This window comes from Heterocephalus glaber, unplaced genomic scaffold, assembly GCF_053883595.1.
Source record: "Heterocephalus glaber isolate CG9 unplaced genomic scaffold, H.glaber_assembly_v1.0 deba00001472, whole genome shotgun sequence".
NCBI lineage: Eukaryota > Metazoa > Chordata > Mammalia > Rodentia > Bathyergidae > Heterocephalus > Heterocephalus glaber.
Genome location: NW_028258315.1, coordinates 70,235,151 through 70,261,904, shown reverse-complemented (window position 1 = coordinate 70,261,904; position 26,754 = coordinate 70,235,151). Strand labels below are relative to the sequence as shown.

The following is a 26,754-nucleotide window of genomic DNA, read 5'->3' as shown; positions in this document are numbered from 1 at the left end:
CTTGCATTCCTAAGTACAGACAGAAATTGGATTTGGTGCTGATGCTCATATTGCATTGTATCAGCAGTTTTGTTTACAACAATGCCAATAAGACAGAACTCCAGACAAGAGCCTGTGTTTGTCTTGGGGGTGTCACAGAAATATTATTTGGCAGGCACTTGTTTTTCAGTATGGTCAGCTATACATAGCTTCTGCAGTGTGGATAAGTCATTTTAGATAAATTTGTTCAAATATGGTTAGCATGCTCATGATGAGGCCATAATTTATATGTCTCACTGCTGGCCGGCTTGAACTACCAGTGATTCATGCATGACTGTCCTATCAGGTGCTTTTTATTGATTTACTAATTAATTTTAGTAAAATGACCAATAAAAGTGATTAGACCTATTTGTACCACCAGCGGTACAAGCCACTGGATTAGATAGTCGTGCATGCACATCTGGTGGTTCAAACTGGTGGGAATGTATTAGAGGAGAAAATCCATATAAGTTCAATAATGTTTTGAAGAAGGCAGCTCTGATCCTAAAACTAATTTTTTTCCTAAAACTAAATTTTATTTGCAAGAATTTAGTCATTTGTTTTTAAAAATAATTGCTGAATACCTACTATGTGCCAGGTATCATCCTATGTGCTAAGGATACATGCGGTAGAAGGTGAGGGGTACAGACAGTATTCACTACAACAAAAGCCATCCTGCAGGTGCAAGAATGTGTCATGGAAGAAGAGTCAATCAGCAGAGTTTTACTTGTAGTGTGTTCCATGGACAGAGGAACTGAGATCTGAAGGAGGAGGACAGTGTTCAGAAGGAAATGGTGTACAGGTCTATGGGTGGGAAGATAGGAAGGTATGAAAAAAGCAGGTGTAAGCTGGTGGTGCATGGCTGTAATCCCAGCACTCTGGGAGGCTGAGGCAGGAGGACTGTAAGCTCAAACCCACTCTGGGCAAGTTAGTGAGACCATGTCTCAAAAATTAAAAATTTTAAAAATTTAGAAAAGGGTAGGGATTTTGCTCAGTGTTCAATCCCCAGAATTGAGAGAGAAAGAAAGGAGGAGGAGGAGGAAGAAGAGGCAGTGGTGGCCGCGGCAGTGGTGGAAGTGTAGATAGAGCAGAGAGGAGAGAGAAGGGTAAGTTGTCAGATGATGTTAAAGAGCTCAGGAAGGCAAAGCCCCCAGGCCCAAGAGGCAGAGGAAGTTTAGTCTTTACTCCGGCATCCCGGGGACTCCCCTGAAGCATGCTGGAGAAGGCAGAGATGGTGCCAGAGGCCATTCAGAAAAGGGTCTGATGAAGTTCCCTGCTGGAAGAGGCTGGGAGAGAAGCCAGGGGACCAGGGACTGCGGACACAAGGCTGGAGCAGAGACACGCCAGTTTTCACATCACGGATTGAGGAGGCGAACCCATTCATCCTCCCCTGAAGTCAGCTGTACAACTAGATCAAACTGGCAAAAGCAATGGTTTCAGCACAGCAGAAACAAACCAAAGCCAAAAAGTGGGAAGTGCTTGCTTATTCATGAAAACATGAACTTGATAAGAAAAGGCAGGGTGTTTGGGGACCTTGCCTGGATGGGGAGCTGGACGGGTGTTTGGGGACCACCACCTGCCATGCTAGAGAGACAAGTAGCTCTGCCAGCACAGGTCAGTGCAGAGAACCAGCCCTCTGGGGCCACTGAGGGAGAGGACTCATGAGACTGAGCACCCTTGGTGAAGGGAGTGATGTCACCCACAGGCACTGGGGCGACCAAAGACCCCACCACCCTGAGGCCACAGCCCTGCCTGAAGCAAGTCACAGCTGACCAAGGCTCTCACAGGACATGCAGGAGGGGAGAAACATGCCATACACCTTGCTTCTCTGGTAGCTGAGCACAAAGGCTGCATAGACCAGAGCAGGCCCATCATCCACACGTCCTTGGCCAACAGAGACTATGCTCATGCGCAGACAAGACTGATGGCAGATCAGAGCCAGGGAGACACGGAAAAGGCTGAAATGCCAATGGGCAGATACAGCAGCACAGCATGGAAGCCTTCCTGTGAAGGTCTTAAGCTCAGTTTTGGATCAGTCTTCAGCTGCATGCCAAGCATACACATCCAGAACCTCCAAGGAACTCGCACTCCTCCACAATAAAACAAGCAACCCAATCAAAACCAGGCAAAAGATTTCATTCCACCAAAGATGATATGAGTAATTAATAAATACATGGAAAATGCACATTAATATTTAAGAAAACGAAAATTAAACCAACCTGGGATACTATATCACATCCACTAGGATCCCTGTAATAAAAAGACAAACAACAGCAATGGCAATGATGTGGAGAAAACTAGGCCCTTCCTACACTGCTGGTGGGAATACAAAGCCTACTCTGTAACACAGCAATTCCACACCTAACAATTCTCCCAAGCAGGAATTAAAACTTATCCATCCACACCAAAGACTTGAATGCAGTATTATTTATAGTAACCAGAAACTAGAAATGATTCAAATGTTCAACCTGTGAACAGATAAAATGTGATACCCACACCCTAGAATACTATTCTGCAATAAAAAAAACATAATACTGATACCTGCTACCACAGGGATGAATCTCAAAAATATTATGTGGAAAGAAGCTAGATGCAAACAGCTACCCAGTGTACAATTCTATTTTTATGAGATGTAACAGAAAGGGAAACAGAAGAGAAAGAGAGAGATTCAGAAAGGAGTGGTCAACTGTGTCCATTGCTAACATGTCAGTAAGAACTGAAACATGTCCTATGGTGACACATACTGATCTGTTTATTTCTATATCTATGGATTCTCATTGCCCTACCACATCACCAAGCAGATCAATTCTTTCTGACTCAGTGAGCGCAAGAGCCACGCAAAGAACACCTCTTTCAACATTTACTGCTGAAGTCCACCAGCTGTTTCTCAATACGACATTCCATTACTACGGGGAGTAGCAGAAACGCTACTGGGTTGAAACTAGGATCTGAAACTCAGCTCTACCACTGCTTAATGTGCTGAACCAGGTGTGGCAGAGACAGCCTACCAACCACTAAACATCCATCTTCTTTTCTCTTCTCTTTCAAATTAAGATACCCCTAGTTTTCAGTTGGGCATAACACTACATCAGAATACATTTCCCAATCTTCTTTTCCCTTCATTTCACCTTTCACAAGGAGATGTGGTTGGCTAAGTTCTAGCTAATGAGAAACAGTGACATATTTCACCTAGCCTTTTCTCTATGGATGTGAAGGCTGGAATGCCAACAGTCCACTTGGACTATGAGTACATGCCATATCTTAGGGACTGTGAGACAGAGAAGTAAAAACCAAAAAAGCCTGTGTCCTGACAACTGTGGAATACCCAAACCAATCCTGGAAACTCCAAACTTCCCTTCAAAGAGTAAAGGTTACACATTAGAATCATCTGGTACCTTTTATAAATCCCAACCCCCAGCATGCATTTGGACCAATTAAGCCACAATCTCTGGGAGCAGAAACCAGCCATGTGTAGTTTTTTAAAGCTCTCCAGGTGGCTGCAACTACAACCAACTGTGAGAACCTGGGGTTGATCCCAACTCATGTGCTGTATCACTGACAGCTGAACATAATTCCTGTTACACAGCAAGCTGCTTGACTCTTCCTCTGGCCCCAGGGTGAACATCTTTAAAACAAGAGATTATAATGCCTGCTGCTTCCACAAATATTTAGTGACCTACTCTCTGCCAAATGTTGAGGATACAGTGGTAAGTCATCCATTCCTGCCCTCATGAAACTTAGCTACGTTGTCTTGAGAAGTAACACAAATGTGTTCAATGAGCAAAAGCACCACAGTAACCTGCTACAATATTTGTAGGAACCACAATGCAGAACCAGGAGCGGTGCATGGATAAAGAGAAACCACATCACCACATGAAAGGAAAACTAACAGCCTTTTACAAATCTGACTCCTTGTTTCAGTGAAATGCTCCATAATTAATTGCGGAGAATAATTCACCATTACTGCTGTATCCTCAATACACACACCCATGTAGCATTAGAAATGATGCTTAGCATATTCCACATTTCTTATTTACGGTAATCAGGAACAATGGTACATTAATTTGAAGAAACTCCAACTCCAATTACTGTCTGACAGCATTGTGAATGAAGCATTCACCACTGATCATAAAGCTTTCAAAACAGAGCACCCCTGAGAAATGCACGTGATGATTGCGTCACACTAAAAAAGCTTTGTGGAGAACAGAAGAGTTATTGCCTCACTTTTCAGATATCGCCAGAAAGCAATAATTACTCTGCAAAAGGCTAAGATGATATTTTTAGGGGATCAAATGCTCAAGGCTCTAAACATAAAAGCCCACATTCCAGAGAATCTAATCAAATGGAAACTCCTTGTATTTTCTGCAAAAGACGGCACTATTTCTTTACAAATCTATAGATTTGGATCCCCCTGGCCAGTTTCAGACAAGGTGGAGTGCCAGCCTACCTCCTGAAGGGAGCCCAAAAGAGAAAGGGAGCTGGGGTATGGGGGTCAAGTTCCCAACTACAGGAACAGTCTAGGGCCAGAGAGCATTGGTGGCCACAGAAGAAGGGCTGATTCTGGGAGAGTCCTCTATTCTGCCCACCCCACCCCACTTATTATCACAGGCAGATAAGCAGAAGCATTGTCGGTGCACTGCTGGCTTGGGTGGGTTATCAGCAGGAGCGAGCTACACTGGTCAGCCAGCTCCCACACCCTCCTTAACAGCTGGCCACACACAGGCAGGCAGGTGGGGTTAACAGGACCAGGGCCAGCGCTTGGGAGGAAGAGGAGGAAAGACAGATAGTGAGGGTCCCAGATGCACTCCAGTCCTCAGGGCACCTTTTCCACCTGGCCATCTCATCTGGGGAGCATAGGCAGGGGCCAGGCTTCTGTCTCTCCACTCCCAGGTAGAAAAGCATGTAAGGCAGCGAAACATCAAATCAGTAATAAAAGGTGCAGATATCAGAGAAACACTGGAGCCATGAAAGAGAAAAAAGAATGAAACCGTTTACACCAGAAGAAGTAGACTGAATGGAAAACAAGAATACAAACTTGAAGCAAATATTTAAGCAGCACCAGTGAATTCTGGGAGGCTATTGAAAATGAAAGTAGTAGGTTTGAAAAATCACAGTTGTGATAAGGGCATTGAAAGGACGAGTAGAAAAGCAGCATGTGGTAGAAGCCTGAACTAGTGACCTGGGAGATTAATCAAGGCACTCTCAGAAGGGATCAGGTCTGGATGATAAAATAGAAAAAACTGTGACAGAACAGAAGTGTCAGCATCCTTCTCACAACATCTCAGACAGAAAAAAAAAAAGCGGAGGAAATATTTAAAGAAATAAGGCCCAGGAAGTTACCACCCTTAAAGACAGACATAGCATTTCAAATTGAAAGACCTTACAGAATGCAAAAAGAGGCTGGAGAAGAAAAAGTCATGCCTAACTCTATTATAAGAAAGTTTTAAAAGAATAAGATCTAAGTTGGAGATAGTGGTACATATCTATAATACCAGCACTTTGGCAAGGTGAATCAGGAGAATCCCGAATTTAAGCCCAGCCTGGGCAATTTAACAACTTAGTGAGACCCCATCTTACTTACTTTCTCATTGCTGGGAAAAATACTCAGCACCCATAAGCAGAAGGAGGAAAGGTTTATTTTAGGTCTCAGTTTATAGAGGTTTCAGTCCAGAGTTGGCTGGTTCCAAAGCAGCATGGCATGGCAGAAGAGAAACAGTCCATGGCATGGCAGGCAGGAAGCAATGAGACTTCCTTCTTCTTTCCCTTTTTATTCCATCCAGGCTACAAGCCTAGTGGTTGGTGCCAACCATACCCAGGTCAGGTCTTTCCCCTTTAGTAAATCTATCACCCAAACCCAGAACTATGCTAAACCAATAAGTAAACTGATGGTCCAGTCACCTCCCTAAAGCCTCCCCCCCATGAGTGCATGAGGCTTTGGGGAGACATCTAGATATAACCCATAATAGACCCTGACTTAAAATTTTAAAAATAATGTAAAAGCTGGCAATATGGCTAAGTACAAAGATCCTGGGTTCAATCTCCAGTACCAAAAAATAAACAATCTAAAAGCTTCCAGGGTGGGGGATCAGAAAATCTATAAAGAAAAAATAATCAGATTGACACCAGTTTTAACACTACATATCTAAAAGGACAAAGGAATATTCCCAAATTTCCACAACATAAATGAAAAAATCTTGGGATACTTAGTTTGGTATTCAGCTGAATTATCATTAAATTGAAGATAAAAATTTTAAAAATCTAAAATCCTTTCACTTTGGACACTAAGAACAATGAGAGACTCAGAGGAATCTTCTTGCTAGAGCAACTGTTCGGTAGTTAGTGCACAAGACATCTGACAAGAAATCAGAGGTTTCTAAAGAACACCCTGGCCCTAGTGGCACCAGGGAGCAGGCAGTGGAGGCAGAAGGACTGGTGAAGGCAGCCTGCTGATGGGACACTGAGCTTTGAGCCAGCATTTGCTCAGGCCTGGGAGACACCACACCTCGAATGCCTCTAAGCAAGACCCTCTGGGGGTCTGATGTAGTCTCAGATCAGTGGCACCCCCAAGGTATTACAAGAAGCAAAAGTAAATTGTCTTTGAAGGAAATATTTCTAATGCCTATCTCCAGATGCCCCACAAAGTCAGTTCAAGCAACAAGGTCAAAATCAAGACCACTAATCAAAAAGAAAGGAAACTTCTCTCTTTGAGACAGACTTAGTAGAAACAACCAGGCATGCATTCAAGACCTCCAAGAGGTCTTATTCGAGATCTATAATCTCAGCACTTGGGAAGCTGAGGCAAGAGTATCATTGCAAGTTCAAGGCCAGCCTGGGCTGCATAAGCAAGACCCTATCTAAAAAAAAAAAAACACCAAAACTCCAAGAATAGCAGACACTGAAACTTCTAGATATAAAATACAGAACAATGGAGTATGAAATAAAAGATGTAGTCATAGAGATATGCAGATATAAAAAGCTATCAGGAAAGAGCACAGTGTGAAAATAAAGGGCAAACTCTAGAAATTGAAAACATAATTTTTAAAAGACTCCGAAAAAAAGACAAAAACTACATGATCTTATTTATATGTAGAATCTAAAAAAGTTAAACTCATATAAGTAGAATGGAGAAAGACAGTTACAGAGGTTGGAGGGGTTAGGACAGAATGAAGAGGTATTAGCCAAAGGGCAACTTTCAATTAGACTGGAAGAATAAGGTTTTGGGATCTATTATATTATAGGACATGGTGATTGCAGTTAATAATGTGTTGTATATTTCAAAATATCTGTGGAAGTAAATTTCAGATGTCTATGGTGATAGATAACATTAATTAGCTTGATTTAATTATTCCAGATTGTACACCATTATCAAAACATGACATTGTAGCCTAAAATGTATACAATTATAATGTGCCAATTTAAAAGAATATTAACTTTTTAAAAGACTCTCAAGATGGTTAAAGCAACATATTAGAAACTGCTGAAAGAAGAATAAAATGAAAGGTATAGTCAAAGAAATTGCATGGAGTATAGGAATGACAGAAAAGATAGAAAATGTAGGAGACATTAGGAGATCAGGTGATCAATCTGTGACAAAAGAATTGAGAAAAGCCAGGAGAGACAAGTTTTCAGAAAATAATGACTGTGAATTTTCCAAAATGGATTTCAAAGCAGCCCAACCATGAGAAATGAGGAAATTCACTCATCATAGGGAAACCGAAAACACCAACAGGAAGACCTTAAAAGCAAAGCGCTATCTATCATTCATCCTCAGAACAACAGTAAGTTTCTCCAGAGGAACAATGGGGACCAGAAGACAGCAGAATACTGTCTTCAAAACATGGAGAGAAAATAGTTGCTAAATTAACATTTTGTGCCCAGCGAAGTTATTTTAAAATGAAAATGAAACAAATACCTTTACAAAAACATACTTTGGCATCAAAAGATCTACACTTAAGAAACTTTTAAAGTTTGTTAGGAAAAGAAAAGCAATCCTATGAAGTTAGTTACCTGATGTGCAAAAAGAGAGCGAGCGAGTGAGAAGAAGAGAAAGAGTGATAATAAACTTGAGATTGTGCTAGTGTGCACATTTACGGTTTTCTCTATGGTTCCTGACTCAAAACTCCCTCCCCAAAACAAGTGATAGAAACTATAATTTCTCTTCCCCAAGGTAGATCATAGACACATTCAACTTCCCCTGCCTTTCCGTCTGGGAACTGGCCATGAAGAAACCTCTACCTATCCTTATCTGAGGGCTCATAAGCCCATTGCAGAGGGCTCCAGCCACACACTGTGGAAGGGAGGAGTGCTGCACAGGCCTGCCGGGGTTTCCCCACCACGCTATTAACAGTCACACATACGCAGTGAAGTCTCCAGGAAAACTCAAGAGGACAGGGTCAGAGAGTTTCCAGACAGCGCAGTGCGCGGATACTCCTGGCGCACACAGAGAATCATGGGAGCTCCACCGCCCGTCTCCCATACAGTGCCCAGTGCTTTCTTACAATAAGCCGGAAAACCTGTGCCCGAGTTCTGTGAGCTGTTCAAGTAAATTACTTGGATGGGGGTTATGGTTTGTGGCTGGCATTTGAAGTGAGGAACAATCCTGGAGATTGAGTCCTTAACCTGTGGGATCTGACAATGCATTGCATCAAAGGAAATCTGGGCTGCGAGGCAGAACTGCTTGCTTGTTGGAGGGGTAGAAATCCCCACATGTTGTATGAAAGTAGAGAAAAGGACCCTTTGTGTTTTGAACACACAGAGGTAAATCCAAACAATACAGACTGCATAAAACAAGAAAGATGTCTAACTTAAGGAATTTTTTTCCTGAGATGTCTCCCAACTAAAATAATGAACAAAAGCATGTTAGACAAGAAGGATAGCTAAAATTAAAGCATTCAACTGGGTTTGTGTGTGGGTTTAAGATAATTTTAAACCTTCTAAAGCTCAGTATATATGGTAAAATTTCAAGGGAAACCACTAGAAAAATATGGCATGTAAATTCCAAAAGAGAAGGAGAAAAAAATGGAATATAAACAAAGGAACCAAAAAAAAATCCAACCCCCCTCCCAAAAGAAGCAAGACATAGGGTGGGTAAGGATAGAAAAAGCAGACAAATAGAAAAATAGTGGTTACAATGGAACAGACACATCTAAATATATCAATAATCACAAAATGTACAAATAAATTAAGCTAGCCCAGAAGACAACAGATACTGCAACTTACACATGGGGTGAGGGTGTAGCTTAATGGTAGAGCCCTTGGCTAGCATACATGAAGCCCTGGGTTACATCCTCATTACTGCAGGGGGGAAAAAATCCAAATACATCCCTAAAGTGCAAGAACATGACAAAAAGAGGACAGACAGACAAACCAGGCCTCTGGTGATCAGTATTAGGAAAATTATATTTTAAGCCAGGCATGGAAGTACACACTTGAAATCCCAGCTAATTTGAGGTCTGAGGCAGGAGGACTGCCAAGTTCAAGAACAGCCTGGTCAACTTAGTGAGATTTTTTTTTTCTCAAAAGAAAAAAGGGGAAAAGGGGGTTAAGGATGCAGGTCAGTGGTAAAGTGCTTGCCTAGCACACACCTGGCCTGGTTCAATCCCCAGCACCGCACCAAAAGAAAGAAAAGGGTGCGGGGAGCAAAGGAGGGAAGGACACACACACACACACACACACACACACACACACAGAACAATCCTACAGGTGAAAACTGAAAATGTTAAGAGCTCTCTCATCAAAATCACTAATAGGACAAGACTGCACAATCACTATTACTTCTGCTCAAAAACTAAAGTCAGACCCCACTTTTGGGTGCCATCTCTTTGGATTCGATCAACTGCGGATCCAACATATTTGAAAAAAAAAAATTTTACTGAATAGGTATAAACATTCTTCTTGTCATTTTTCCCTAAACAATACAGTATAACAACTATAAACATAGAATTTACATTGTTTTTAATTATTATGAGATGACTTTAAATATTCAGGAGGGTTGGGGGCCAGGGACTTAGCTCAGTGGTTCCACCACCTGCCTCACAAGCACAAGGTCCCAAGTTTGATCCCTGTACCACCCCAAAAAAAACACAACTATATATATATATACAGGAGGGTCTGAGGGTATAGTTCAGTAGAGCACACAGTCTGCATGCACAAGACACTGGGTTCAGTCCCCAGCACCACCCCCCAAAAAGAATAAAATAAAAATATACAGGAGAACGTAGACAGGAGATATGCAAATACAGTGCTGCTTCACTTAAGGAATTTGAGTATCCAAGCATTTTGGTATCTGCAGGGTCCTAAACCACTCCCCCATGGGTGCTGAGAGATGGCTGCACTGAGAAGTACTAGTGACCCAGTATACTACTAAAAAATAAAAACTTTAAGAAGTGAGAGGATATTAATGTCCAAAGCACAGAAAACATGCTACAGAAAATAAGTACGATTTAAACATTCTTAGCAACATACTTGATAAAACTATTTTGAAACTGCATTTTTAAATCTCAGCATTGTCCCTTTCTGTCCTGCAGACCTCTCCACGGAAGGCTCCAACTCCAGGGCCAGACTGATCCAGCAGCCATCTTCTACCTGCCCCTCTCGCCCCGCCCCTCCTCTCGCCCCGCCCCTCCTCTCGCCCCATCCCTGCCCCACCATCCCTAGAGGTCTCCCTTCACCTTTCCCACCTTTCGGGCTGGTCCAACAAAGAGGACCTGTATGACCTGACAGCCAAAGCCGCTGCTGTCAGCTGCTTTAAATAGCAATTATTTATGCCCTATTGTTCTGATATAGGTTTTTCGATATTTATTCTGTATTTCTGCCACTTCCCTGATTGCATTAATACTAAGCCATTTTCAGTTAACTTTTAGATGTTGCAGGTATTGAGAAGGGTCTTTGTCTCTAACTGCTTCTGGTTTCCTTTTCTTGCCTTATCACATACCACAGAATGCTGTGAAGTGAGCTTAAATGAGCAGGCAACTTTGTATTATTCTTGCTTTAAATGGGAAAGCTTCTATGTATTTACCATTCAGTAAGATATCAGCTGGTTATTTCAGAGATATTCTTCATTATGATAAGGAAATATCCATTTCTTTACATAATTATTTTCTTTTTATTAACATGTACTAACTGAACATATTGAGGAGTTCAGTGTAATATTTCCATTTGTGCATACAGCATGCACTGATCAAATACAGGCTCCCTTTATCACAACCCACCCAACCCCACATACCCTTTCCAACCTCTAGTAATCACTATTCTACATTCAGGTCAACTTCTTTTTAGCCTCCACATATGAGAGAACATGCAGTGCTTATCTTTCTATGTCTGGCTTGGAAACACCCATTTCTCGTTTTGGGTGGGGTAAGGTAAATTGGTACCAAGGACCAAACTCAGGACCTTGTACTTACGAAGCAGGTGCAGTGCCACTGAGCTAAATCTCCGGCCCTGGAAATACCCATTCCTAATGTATAAGAACTGTTAAATGTTGGTTAGAAGTTGGGAAAATAAGACATGAGAATACTCTTCCTATCTTTGCACTTCTACTGCAAATCTAAAATTATTTCAAAATGAAATGTTTAATAAAAGTAGATGTTGATCCAGGAATGGTGGCGCATGCCTGTAATCCCAGCACTGGGGAGGCTGAGGCAAGAGGATCGCCACAAGTTCAAGGCCAGCCTGAGCTACATGGTGAGTTCAAGGCCAGCCTGAACTACAGAGTGAGACCCTGTCTCAAAAAAAAAAAAAAAAAAGAAACCTTCTCAGTGCCTACTTAAGTAATCATATGGATTTGGGGTACATTTTTACATCCTGTAGTCAAAGCATAAATTTCATCTGCTGACCTTCCTACATCTGTTCCTTACTTGCTTCTAATCCATTCTCCCTCTACTCAACATAATGATTCTTTTTAAACTGTAAATGAGATTCCTCTTGTACTCCTGACTAAAATCCTTAAATGGCTTCCCATTGCACTCATGATAAAATCCAAAATTCTTAAACGGGTCTGAAGGTCTCACAAGATATAGCTCAGCTCATCTCCCCACTCTGCTCTTCTCTGACCACACTGGCCTTCTTCTCATTTCCCCTCTGATCATTTGACCATTCTGTTCCAACTGCCTGGAAACCTTTCCTACTCTGGCTAGTTCTTCAGATCTCAACTGAAAAGTGTCTGCCTAGAACAAAGGCTTCCCTTCTCCACCCACCAGGCCCACTGTCATTCTATCCCATGGTGTATTAATACCTCTCTCCCATTTCCCTCAAATCACAGCTGTGCCATTATTTGTGGGATAATTTGTTAATATCCACAATCACTAGTATACATGAGGTATGATTGAAAAATACAGTGAATGTTTAAATTTTTTTTAATTTATTACAGCAAAAGACACATTGCCATTAATCCACCTCAAAAATACTTCCCTTCACTTTGAACACACTTATCTCATTGTTCTTGGCACTTTCTGAAGCAGTTCTGGAAGTCCTCTTTCATGAGTATCCTTAGTTGTGTTGTCTTTGTTGTCTTGATATCCTGAATCAGTTCAAGCATTTACTTTCATGGTCATTTTGACTCTAGGGAGGAGCTAGAAATTGCACAGCACCAGATCCAGTGAATAAGGTGGATGAGGACACACTGTAATGTTTCTATGAGCCTGCATTTTCATTGGTACTCAGTAGAAGCATTCACTGTATTTTTTTTTAATCACTCCTCATAAAGACACAAAAGAGACTTCCAGAACTGATTCAGAAAGTGGCAAGAACAATGAGATAAATGAGTTTGAAGCCAGGGGAATATTTCAAAGGGGATTAATGGCAGTGTGTCTTTTCTTCTTTTTTTTTTTGAAGCAAAACATTTACTGGTACATTTTAGATATACATAATGGTAACATTCATCATAGGGAATAGCAATGTGTCTTTTACTATAATAAATTTTTATAATTTAAACATTCACCATATATTTTGATTATCCTTTGAATGTCCTTAAGGATAGGAATCACCTCAGGAGTCTTCACTGCTACCTCCTCAGTACCAAGCACAAATGCCTGGCACACACCAAAAAAAGTGTTTAACAAGTATTTATGATACCACGTTGCCTTGGCAAGTCACTTATCCTCAGTAGCTCTCTGTTTCCTGTTTGGAAAGTGGGACTGAGAAGACCCCACCTCACAGAGTTAGGTGCTGAGGTTTAAACCAACTAACACACATCCAGAACTCTGAAGACGGACCAGGCATATACACAGTGCTAAAAGGTTGTCCCTGCCAATCCTAATCCAGCCCCCAAATCAGTCACCAGCACCCCAAGTACCATCCTTTAGAGCCAGAGACTCCATGGGGGCAGGGAGGGAGAACAGCCAGGTAGACAATGCAGAAACTGCCCTTCCACCTCCGTGTAGTCCCAAGATATATGAAAAGCCAGAGGCCAGAGAGCATGTGCACAGTCTCTCCCACATTTATTCACTCTACAGACAGACCAACAATTTACTAAGTGTGCTGAGTGCCAGGAATATAGCAGTGAGGGAAAAGACAAAAATTCTTGTCTTCATCTCACAGACTCTCTTACAGAGAACAGCAGGAAAAGTGGAGAAAATAATAATAATAATTGCTAATACTTGCTCAACCTTATAGTGTAGGTATTATTACCCCTTCTGAAAGATAAGGAAAGCAAAGCACAGAGAGGGTCTCTCACATACCAGTCACACAGCCAATCACCAGCAAATAAAATATGTGCCCAAAGCTATGTTCTAATGACTGCTTCACACTGCTTCTCTCAAAAAGATAAGAGCATACCAAATCCTCCACCTCAAAAGGAAGGACCTCAATTTCAACGAATTTTAGAAGCAAGGGAGGCACCAGAGATAATGGTCAGGAAATGTCAGATATTCAGACAGGAAATCAAAGGTGGATGTCTGCTAAATCTAGTGACCCAAGGGTAGCCATGAATAACCTCCTTATAGGACTCTGTGGGCAGCTAACCTCAGGCAAAGGGAAAGAGAGGAGATAAAAGGGAGAAATCCAAACTACTACATTTGGAAGAATGCTTACAATGGCTGATGGGGGTCACCTGGGATGGACACCATGTTCTGCCTCTTCCGGCCATGGTGGGCAGCTGGCTCCCTTCCTCCCCACACCCTCTTTAATCTGCCTTCTCATGCCCAGCATTAGCTTTATTGCTTGATTACCTTTTCCCAGCATGGCAGTTCATGCCTTCCAGACTGGCAAGAAACCAAAACACTCAGCAGGAGCCTAAAAGCCACCCAGTCTTAGACCTCAGAGCTGGCGAGGCCAGACTGGGACAGGCTGGGCAATTTGTCCCAGGCCCTAATGTGCCAGGAGCCAAGATGATAAATGGGCAATCAGATCAGGCTGCCACAGAGGGCTCTAGAAAAATACACACATTTTCAAAATGAAATCTGTTGACTAGCCAGTTCCACCTGGCACTTAATTAAACTAAACTGAAAAGGTGAATGTATGAAAAAAGCTATCAAAACAAGATTAAAATCTCAACTGTCTCTCCAGCACAGGCTCCCAGGCTTCCAGGCAACAAAATTCACTGTGAATTCACAAGTCATATCAAAGTTGCTCAGGTCCTGGGGTGACTTTGTGGATGCACAGCATACTCTCCTGGGAACACATAATCTCAAACACAACAGAGTGGGTTGAAATTTCTAAAAGCTCTGACTCTTCATAGACTCAACCTGAAACAAAATCATTTCCAATTGGCATCTGAACTGGCCAAAATCTGTGCCCAAGAAAACAGGTAATGTTTGGCCAATGAACTCAAAAGTGAAATTTCCCCCAATTTTCTAGGGGAAGAGGAGTTGTCAGTTAAGGGACAGAATTCTGTTTTGAGATTTTCTCCAGAGAATTTATCTTAAATCAGAGGCAGCTACAAACAAAACAAAGGCATAAGCAACAAAGGAACCGGGTGATAAAAGTATCTACCTCATTGGTCTTTTATGAAGACTAAATAAATTATTTGTAGAATGCTTAGAATGATATCTGGCACACAGCAAGCACAATACAGTGTCTATCAAACAATACACATTAAGGAAATACTAATCAGCTACCTTTAAAATCATCCTCATCTTGCCTCCCCACCTCATAGTGTTTTCAGAGGATGTCACGGCATTCTACATGCGCGTGAGCTGTGATTTCCTGTTCCTGGAGTCACGTGATGACATCAAACTTGTCAGCGTGTCAGAGAGCATGTGGCATTCCATAAAGATCCCAACTTCCAGGAACCTAGTGATTACTCAACTGGAGCAATAAGATGAAGGCTCAGTGAGAGAGGACAGAGATTAATAAACACGACTGAATTTCAAACATCAACTATGGTATTTCCCAGATCTGCTTTAAAAATTGCCATCATACCATCTCTAGGAAAAATATGTAAGACTTAGCAAGACAGAAATATATTCCTCCCTCGTCCCTCAGAAAAACTATCCCCTAATTAACTGTTTTAACTACTTTCATCACCCAAAGAGGAGAAAAAAATAACAGAAAGAGAAGAAATTTATGTTCTCTGCAGATGAACAGACATGTTTAGCTCTATCCTGGATTGTGAGGACCAGCCACCACATTGCACCTTATTAATCTCTCCTCCAGATTTATGAATCTCATATGCCTTTGGGTAGTGACTTTCCTCAGTCAGCTCTGCAGATTTCAAAAACAGCACCAAAGCCTGTGTCCTGAAAGAGGTGGGCACTCTTCCTTTTACTCTGAAGATTATTTCCTACTTCAACTTCCCAGGCAAAAACAAATGGAACAACCTACTTCACAAAAAGGGAACCAAAAAGCCAATCCCTTTTCACTTAGTTCTTCCCATTTCTCATACTCTCCCATGATCACCTCTGAAACTATTTTTCATAATACACATGTGGGCCACCCCCAGCCAGAATTATCTTTCTTCAACTCTCCTACCAGCAAATTGGAGCTGAAGAATTGGGAAGTCATGTGTCCTTTGATTATTATCAGTGAATAACATTATGACTATCTCTGCCAACTAAACTGGAAACTCCTTTGGGGCCATGCCACTGGATTAAGCATCCCTCGGAGCTCAATACAGCATCATGCACATGCAGCAGTTTAATACATCTTCTCTAATGAGCCCAAGATAAAAGACCAGTGAACAAAAATGTGTCCCTTCGTTATCACTGTTCCCTTAACTCTTATCATCACCACCATATAAAACTCTTTAAAGCCAAAACTAATCTCCATTACCAAGAACATGTTTGGTAGCTTATGAATAATTATATTTAGCTAGCAAACTAACCAATCTCCAACCAGGACCTAATTTGCCTATCTGGTGGCCACTGTGACCCTAAGGTTCTCCACCCCTACTGGCTACACATTTTCTCTGATTAGGAAGAAATGGAAAGCCACACCCACTGCTAACAGATGTGATTCAAGTCTCAAAGATCAAAGAAGCTGTATCTGATGGTAACAATAATATTTTTAGATTACCCAGGGCTAATGAAGAACTCACTGAAGTAAAACTTGAATTAGAAAAACCACCATGGAAGTCACTGAAGACAGCTTGCCTGCCAAACCTGGAAGATTTTATTTTGAGAGAATTTTTATGGCTCTAGGAAGCAGATAATTTCTTCAGGGCTCTAGAGAAACAGTGAAATCATAATCTGCCTCTGAATTATTGATGTCATAATTTACTAAAGGTCTCTATTAGGTCATAGGTCACACCCCAGTGCAATGCCATGTGCCCACCAAAGGGTCTATGTCAGGGAACAAAGACAGTATTGAGCAGCTTGTTCCTGAGCATCTACTGTAGGCAAAGGCCCTGTGGTATCTTACCAGAAATAACTAAATCTGAGCAGCACTTAGAGCTCCCAACACGCCCATTTGATTATCTCATTTCGTAATCTCCAAAACAGGGCAGGTATTCTTTATTCCACTTTACAATATGAAAGGTAAGACTAGTAAATCTACGTGATCTCCCCATTGTCTCAAGATAGTCTGTACAGGGACCAGGTCTGGAACCAGACATTTGAACTTCTAATCTATAACATATTTCATTAAATTATGAAGTTTTCTACACTTTATATCTATATCCACTGCATGGGTCCTTTCTAGATGTTGAGGCTAGAACAATGGGCAGGACAGAAACATTCCTGCCCTCACAGACCTGAAGATCTAGTGGGGGGAGAGAAATGACAAACATATAAATGAACATGTTTCATGTGAATAAGTGCTTCAAAAAGACAAAAAATAACGTAAAGCCCAGTTTAGAGAGTGAGAAAGGGCTGCTGAGTCGGAAGCTAAGCTCCCTTGGCAATGAAGACCTGTTTGTAAGGTGAATCAAAGCAAAAAAACAGAAAGAAGAGGTTGAGGCAGACCCACTGAAGGAATAACTGTGTTCTGGCCAATAACACAAAGTCAGAGGTGGGAGCAGGGGAGGGCGCTGGAGAACAGCAGCAGAAAGCCGGTGTGGCAGGCGTGGAGGGTGAGGAGCAAGGTGACTCGTGGCCTTAGCATGATAGCTGATGTGGTTAAGGGCTGGGACTTTGACTCCAGACACAAGGGGAGGCCCCTGGCAGGCTCAGAGCAAAGACATACTAGAGGTTCACACTAGAATGATGCTCCAATGAGTGCCGGCGGGGGGGGGGGGGGTCTGCTCAGAGCTTACTGTAACAGTCCAGGCAAAGATAATGTTGACATGTAGAATATACACAGACGCATCGCATAGAAAGCTTTCCCTTTTTATTGTTTCAAGCACAACTAAAAGAGCCAGCTTCTTGTCTTCCACCTGCAGCCTGGTAACCTGTGGCTCTACAGGTGATTTAGAGGCCAGGTGCCCAGCCATGGAGTGGTGCAGGTGTTTCTGCCTGTAAATTGTCTACTTCTGTCAGAGATAGCTCATGAGTGAACACAAGGTTAAGGAAACAGTGAGACAGGAATAAACACCATTGCTTTAGGTTTCCTATTCAGTATGTTTGCTTGCCTTTAAACATTCTGCGGTCGATGCCCTGATATAACACTCCAACCCCATTGGTCAGGATATTTTTAAGTACCTGGAGGATATTGATCTCCCGTGGATGACGGCAGCACTTTCCAGCAGAGAGATGTAAAGAGGAGAGGAGTAGCTCCCCTGGGGGCACTGCAAGAAGCATTGTTTTACCCGGCTTTCACTTACCTGATGATTAGGAACCCATAGGAAACCTTGAAATCACTTCTACAGCAAGCAGTGGACAGGAAACAGGGCCTGGCCAAGGGCCCTCTAAAGATGCTGTCTTTAAGTCACTGAGAAGTAGCATGTAGCTTAGAAAGAGATGTCTTAGAATAAAACATTAAAACATCCCTAGTGTTCATCAGGATTCCTAATGAGTACGTTAATTCCCTTTCCTTTCTATAGACTCCGCTATCACTACTGTAAACTGACCTAGAGGTTAATGAACAAATAAATAACTGGAGAGTCTACATTGCCTCTCCAGATTGCAGGCCTTGGCCCTCTGCTGGTCTCTCATGGCTACAGTTCTAGAATACTCTCTGATCTAGGGAACTAGTAAAAGTGATCAGTCATTTCATCACCAAGACCTTTCCTTTCAAAACAGTACCCCTTACCAAAAGAAATATATTAGCATTCAGCCAGAAAACCAACTTGCTTCGGTGTCTGGTCTTCTGCATTTTGTTTTATGAGGCTGTTTCTTAAGGCACCTGGAGATTAGTCCTGGGAAAGAGAATTACAATAATGGAAAATAAAAGATTCCATTAACTCCATGACTCTTGTGGCTAATGAAAGCTGTTGCTACTGCAGCTCAAGGGAGAGAGGGACAGAGAGAGAGAACTGCTCACTAAAGAGAGACTTGCTCCTCTGAAGAGAACTTGCTCCTCTCAGCAAATTATTTCATTAGCAAAAAAATGCAAATGAACGTTTCTAGAGTGACTCATGGAAGCTGAGCCACTCTGGTACCCCAACAATTTCACTTCCCTCTGTCTCAGATCGAATGAGTTGCTGTGACTTTTATAAACCTACATATTAGCTTTTCTTTCCAGGGCCACTCTGCATACCTCAGCCAAGCAAACACTACTTCACTGTTAGGAAACATCACCTCCATCCACTTGAATCGTCCTCACTCTGAGTAACAGCATTGAAACCCACCACCTTTTTAAATAAGCCATCTGAGAAGTAGAAGATGCTGAAAAGCTTGTGACCCCAACAACCCAAAAGGTTGGCTGCCCTGGAAATGGAACAAAGCCACTTTGCATCCTTACCCTCAGGCCTATAAACAGGGGGCACTTGGGCTTCATTAGTGGGACTCCTCAGAGACAGGGAATTCAGAGGTTCTTATCTGTCCTATTTCCTGGCAAATGGAATGCTGAAAAATCAAAGGCAATACTGAAATACCGCTCAGGCTTCCACTGCAAAATGGAACAACCAGCCGTCACCTCCTTGAACTCAATCCATAAGTCTCCCAACCCTTGCAAGTATTTACAGCACACTTAAATTATCCTTCTGATCAACTGCCTCATGTATTAAAGGTCCCCTGCTTCCTTTATTCAAATCATTATATGAGCGAGCAGGCTCTTAAGCTTGGTTCAGCCAGGAGAGGTGGTGCATCTGTAATCCTAGCACCTTAAGAAGCTGAGGCAGGAGAATATCAAGTTCAAGCCCAGTCTGAGCAATGTAGGAACTTAGTGAAACTCTGTCTCAAAATAAAAAGCAAAAGCAGATGGTGGATGTAGCTCAATGCAAAGTCTCTGGGTTTAGACCTCAGTACCATACAAAAAAGAAAGAATGAATGAATAACAGACTACAATGTTCTTTTAATCAGGCATTGGGGCTCACATTAAGCTTGAGCTGTAACTTCTGACTCTTCATCACAATGGTCAGGACACCAAGGCAGGGCTCCTTATCAAAGGCTACACCTCCAATGTGGTTCATGCTGCCTGATGTGTAACTGTGGGAACTGTTAAGAACACACACACCCAGGGATGCTCAAGGCTTACAGCAAAGGCCTGGAACAAAGGGTTCAAAAACCTTGTTTTCCTAAAAGAGCCAGAAAGTAAATATTTTACACTCACTGGGCCATACAGTTTCTACTGCAACTTTCAACTCTGCTGAGGTAGAAAAACGGAAGCCTTAGCACACAGCAATCAAACAGGTGGAGCTGTGGTTCCAATAAAACTTTATGTACTAAAACAGTGTCAGGCTACATAATCTCCACAGTTGATCACCCCTAATGCAGACAGAGAAAGGTTCTTGACCTTCCCCTGCAGGCCTTCTGGTTAAATCTCCATGCCCTTAGGAAAATGGAGAATACCATTAGACCTGGATAATATTTCCACCACTCCCGCCACAACTTTCTTCCCTTCCTTCAGGAAGGAAAGTGGCCTCATACAGGGAATGTGCAAATGCTAGGCCTTTTCCTTTCCTAATGTTACCCGACACTTAGATTCCTGAGCTAGGTTTGTTTGCTCACTGCCAACCCAATTAAAGGAGGCCATTCATTTTGGTGAAAGGGAAAACGGCTTTATTCAAAGCTGGCTGTGAGGAGATGGTAGATCCCATTTGCCTCAAATCACCAATTCTGTGCATAGGTGTGTAAGGGTCTCATACAGCAAGAATGGAGGGTTGGAGTGATACAATGAGAGGATACACATCTCCAACTGGTTTTACCCCTCCGAGCCATCTTCCACACCCTCCCTTCCCTGTAGAAAGGGAAGAAATGGAACAGGGCCCCCTCAGGGTCAGTATCTGCATATTCCGTCCATTTATCTGGGCTGAGGAAAGGAGGGAATGTTGGTTATGTACCCAGCAGGGGGATGCCTAAATGCTACCTATCTGTAAAAGAATAAAAAAACTAACATTTAAAGTTTCATTTTGTCATTCAGTTGCACTAATTCCAGCTCTATTATGGACACAGTTAACTGTGGTTGGCAGGCCTTGTTTATGAACAACACTTGTGATACATTAACACGCAGCAGATGCTGAAAAGTCAGATCCCATTGGGGAATCCCCCCTCCTTCATGTGAGTAAGTATTGGATTACAATGTAAGGTTTACAGTTGCAAAACAATGTAAATGCACTTAACACCACAAGACAGACAGAACACTTAAAAATAGTCAAAATGATAAATTTTGTTATGCATATTTTACCACAATAAAACAATGGGTTTTAAAAATACCTTTTTAAAGGCAAAATATTAATAGCCACAAGGGGGAAAATGACGAATTTGAAAGTTCGTTTTGAGAGTCTCACTATGTATTCAAGGTTTCCCTTAAGCTTGTGATCCTCCTGCCTCAGCCTCCCAAGTGCTGGGATTATAGTTGTGTACCACCACACCCAAACTTAAGAATTGGTTATTGAGGAGCCCCCAAATGGCAGAAATAAGCAATATTTTCTAAACTTGAGGATGAAATGGAAAGTTAAGGAACCCGAAAAGCTCTGGCCCTCTTCCAAGACTAAATATCAAGCTCATCGTATTTTCTTTATTGAAGTCCTTACATATTTTGTACATGTCTCTTCTCTGATGTTTGAGCTCAAGGTAACCCACAATACACTGCTTAACTACACAGATAACTCAATAAAGCTGTCATAAAATGACAGAATGTTAGCCCTGAAAGGAACCTGGAAGCCACACTACCCAGCGGCTCTCCATCTTTTTCTGCCACGTCAGCCATGATGGATGGCATCTGCCACACGATGGATGATGCCAGCTCCGCTCCCAGTGTGCTTGCTCCACACTTCCCTGCTGCTGAAAATTCCAGAAGGTGAGCAAGAGTCACACTACTTTGTGAATGACCTTGGGTCCAGGCTACTTTTCATTTTAAGTAAAGCATTAGCAAACTAAGATGCCATATTTGTGTATTTGTCTGGGCACACGTACATACATACACACCACACACCACAAACATAACAGCATGAGTAAGAAGTGATGTATGATACAATCTAACAAGAATCTCTAAAATGACCTATGGGCTTGGTATATATTCAACTCTGTGCTTTCATTCATACCAAATAGATGGGGGACTTAACAACAGCCCTGGAGACTAGACAGGCCTTTGTAAACTGAGTCAAAAGCTGGAAATGGCCACATGAATATGTCTTATAAACCCAAATCGATAGGAAAAAAAAAATCAAGATCCAACGGTCTCTCTGTGCATGTATTAATCGAGAACCTTACAGCACAGGTTAGCTGGGCTGGGGATTTAGCTCAGTGGTTCCAGCGCTTGCCTTGCAACCTCAAGGACCCAAGTTCGATCCCTGGTACCAAAAAAAAAAAAAACCACAGGTAAGCTTGCAAAAAGAGAATTGGACAAGGTGAACACAACACAATATATGTTTATGAATCTCTCCACAATGAAGATTTTAGTTGCTCCATTTATTCAGTAGCCAAATGTGAGTACTGTATATAATTCTATGCCCTGCACTTTGTCACATCTCTAACCCACCAAAATGTAAAACAAGGGGAAAATTCCCATTATTCTTGGAAAACCAAGAACTAAACAGAAACTATAACCATCATTTCTCCCTTTTGTTTTTAAGACAGTCCTAAAGCAAGCAGTTGTCTTCCTTCAACAGCATTTCCCAAAGTGTGTTCACAGGTGCATTTAATAAAATTTAGCTACTACCAGCTAAGTTAAAAAAAAAAAGCCAAAACTAGACTGAATCAGACCCTAATTTCTCTATCATGTGATCTATCAGTCAATAAATACGCTTATGCCCACTATATAGCTCCAAAAAGGTTAGCAGCAGGAGTGTTTCCCAAGCTTACTAACCATGGTACCCTTTTTGGCAGTGTATTCTGTGAAACCCACTTTGGAAAATGTCACAGTAAAAATATGCTCAAGATAAGCCTCTAGTTATGCAACATATGGAGTTAAGTCTAGGACTCTAGATTTTAGCATGTTTTTTTTTTTAGTTTCTTAGAATGAGGTAGTCTAAACATGAAGACCTACTTGGCCCATTGCAACAAGTATCCAAATAGTCACTACCCATGTGCGGCTATTTAAATTTAAATCGATTAAAATTAAATAACAGGAAAAATTCAGTTCCTCAAACATGCCAACCACATTGCAAGTGCTCAGTAGCTACATGTGGCTACCGGCCATTGTACTGGATTGATCACTGCCATCACTGCCGAAGGTTCTGGGGGCAGCTCTGCAGTAGAAGTTAAGCTCCCTGTGTTCAGGGTTGTGTCTGTGGTGTTTCCTACTGTATCTGCAGCTGCATCCAGCACAATGCTTTGAACACAACACGTTTTGAATAAATATTTGTTGAATGGTAACAGGAAAAAAAATCATAAGACCTTCCCCTCCCAACTCTTGTCCTCAAACCTTTGGTGACCAATCATGAAAGCCCCGAGCATGAATACAGTACTGTCTCCAGAAAGCCAACAATTAATGCACTGTAAGTATTTATTTATTCTTGACATTTGCCCTTTCTAGACCTAAAGCTAAAACACACAAACATGGACCCACTGACATCAGGTTCAACCCAGAGGACCTGGATTGTTGCATATTGCAAAATAAGTCAGTATGCAAAAACCAATGTATATTTTTATAAAGCTTCCTACACACATATTTCCCCAATTCAAAAGTAAAATAAGGGCTGGGTATATGGCTCTGGAGTAGAGCGTTTGTCTAGCATGTGTCCTGGGTTCAATTCCCAGCATCACAAAAAATAAAATTAAAAAGTAATATGAAATGCTCCTTAGCTGGTCTTCCTTAAGTGCGTGATTGGGCAGGTGCAGCGTGAGCAGCCAGCCCACTGCCTGTAATCCCAGAGAGGTCAAACGTACCAACAGGTTTGTTCAGAGCAGTAAGAAGCCTCCGTTCTCATGAGAAGGACAAAAGTGGTATCTTACACCTTTTCTTCAGGTATAAAACCTCCCCCTAAATTGAGTTAGTCTTTATCACCGCCCTCCTAAGGTGATCACTTTCCACAGCCCACACCTCCTCACTGAGGATGTTAATCAGCACAACAAAAATGGAAATGCTTGTTCCACTCAGTACTCTTAAAGACCGAAGTGGACGCTTTCCCAATCACTTTCCCCCCCTGAAAGAAAAGCTCTATAAATCTGTGATTAATTACTTCTCAAGCACCTGTTAATCTCTCTTGCTCTTTCCAATTAACAAAACCAAAATCAGCAGGTTTTCATGTTCTTGCCAAAAAGACCAATTGTGTTGTTTCGTCTACCTGGCTGTTTCTTAAAAATGATCACTTATCTCTACTTATACTTCTTTAAACATTCTGTTTAATAAATGTTTTCATTTTAAGCTTCAAGTTCTACTACAAATGCACAGAATGAATCTATGCTGTTAGATATGTCTATCTAAGGCTGGGAATGTAGCTCAGTGTAGAGCACAAACCCAGCATTCATGAGGCCCTGGGTTCTATTCTAGCACTGCCAAAAGTACATACATATATCTTTTTTGCTCTAATATTTAATTTCAAAAAATCTATTTCAAGCATCTCCAATACCATTTCTTCCATGTAATGTAAGTCTGTGTCTCCCAATTTACTTCCCTTGTGCAAATCAATAAGGTGACTCCAGGAAGGAGGCCACCAGGACACTAGATACAAAGAGAAGACAAAGTCAGAGTCACTGCAGTGGTGTTCAGCATCCCACTGGTACCCACTGGGCTACACACAGAAAGTAACCTGACAGTTAATGCATCACATGAGCTGGGACCAAGAGCTTTGGCAAAGGAACACAAGGACCCAGCTCCATCCCAGTCCCAACCAGAGTAGAAAGTAATTCAGTCTTAATAGCAAAAAGCTGATGAGATGGGTTTTGCTATTAGTGGAAAGTGAAAACAATAGATCTGTGCTTCTTGATTATAAAGAAAAAGTAACTTCAGGAGCCTTTGTTAATTTGCATGAAAGGGTATTTAGGACACCTGGCTGCAGACAAATGCAATCTATGTAAAGAGATAACTCCTGGCTGAAGGATAGAACGCTAAACCTCCTACCAACTAGTAAGCTTTGCTTGTAATCAAACAACCAGCTGTTGAGACTGGAAGCACCTTGGAAGGTACAAAAAGATCCAGTATGCTGGTAAGAACTGATCAATTCAAATGTCAAAATGTGAAACCTTGCTAAGGTACATTCTTCATCTCTTGGAATCCAACAGATTAACTGCATCTCTGGAAAATCAAAAATAAGTAGCAAAATCATACAGAAATAAATTTAAAGCCCATATCCTGAATATGTGTGCTAGTTTTAACCTTTCAATGCCTACTGATCCATTTTTGGAATGCCCGTAATAATGGAACACAATGAAATATGTTCTTTTCAAATTCTTGTTCCTTGAATTTTTCTAGATAGCACATATGAATTTCATGCAAAAATTTAGCCAGGTTTGGTGGCACATGCCTGTAATCCCAGCACTCAGGAGGCTGAGGCAAGAAGACTGCTGTGAGTTTGAGGCCAGCCTGAGCTACATAGTGAGTTGAAGGCCACCCTAAACTAATAGCGAGACCTTGTCTAAAAAAATTTTTTAAAATTCAAAAAGTTTCAATCTTCAGCATAAATAGGTTAAGAAGTACGTAAGCTCCCAGTTACTTTATGAACACTGACATATTTGAAACATTTGAGAAAATCTGTTCCACTAAATGAATATGCCTGACTTGTTAATTCTCAAGAGCTACTAAAATACTGAGCATGACTTTGCTCCTTGGTTTTGTTTTGTCTTAGTTAAGGAGTTTCAGAGAGATACTTTCAATTTGTGTTTATAGTTGAAAATGATAAGTCTTATTAGATCTGTAAATAGCAATAACAGCCTTAGAACTTTGTTACATTTAGAAGCTACATGATCTTAATCAATGAATAAGTGACAATAACAGAAAAATGACTAGCTCATAAGTAAAATATCTACAAGTTGAGTGTAAGGTTTAAGAAACAGTGCGTCTTAAAATGTAGAATTTTAATAAACTGAATAAAAGTTGAGAAAGTACAACTATTTCTTTATAAGCAGAAAAGCCCTCTTTGGTTAATAAAAACACACTGACATTTCACTTAACCTTTATGCTGTCATTTTAAATCATTCCTTTTTGGCTTTAAAAAATAGTAATTATGACAAAGTTAAAAGACAGTAAGATGAGTTCTCTAAAAAATGAAATAAGCCCTTTTAGAATACATACACAGGGGTTGTTTTTCATCTACAGCATTTGGAATGGTAACACCTGGGAAAGGAAAAGGCTAATAAGGTAGCATAGTGGTTGTCACTGGCACCACAGCTGACCAAAGAGGAACAAAGTGTAAGTCAGTCACTGGCCCGGTGCCTCCAGCTGGTTGACCAAGCCGGTACTGGGACAGCAAGGCTAAGTCAATGCATAGCCAAGAGCAGGTGAGACCGAGGCAACACGGCCCATACCCCCCACTTCCTAATGCCATGTGGGATGCAGGCCCCCTGCTGCCGGACTATCCACATCTCTCAGAAATTCTGAACAGTGATTTTTATACATATTCAGATATTTAAGTGAAAGCAGCTGATTTTTAATCATTCCAACTAATGATCTGAAGCATTTGCACAAGCCAATAATAAAAAAAAAAATATGAGTGAATCACAAGTGGCCAATCCAAAGCCCATTTGTGGTTGCTGAGCTACAGGATAAAATCAAACTCTGCAGCATGAGACCTCATAGCCGGGATACTGCTTTCCTACTAAGCCATCTTCTCACCATACCATTTGTCTTACAGCCTGCAGCTCCTGAGGATAAGTCCACTCCCAAAATCTAGGCTTTTGCTCAGACTGCACCTTCTATCCAAAAAGCCCTACCCCGCCCACCTGG

At 41.5% G+C, this 26,754-nt stretch overlaps 1 protein-coding gene across 3 annotated transcripts in view; it reads right to left on the bottom strand.

Annotated features, from left to right (window-relative positions):
• Positions 1-26,754, bottom strand: part of Osbpl10 (oxysterol binding protein like 10) — a 293,822-nt gene that overhangs the window by 195,633 nt on the left and 71,435 nt on the right. The gene's annotated exons all lie outside the window — the stretch shown is intronic.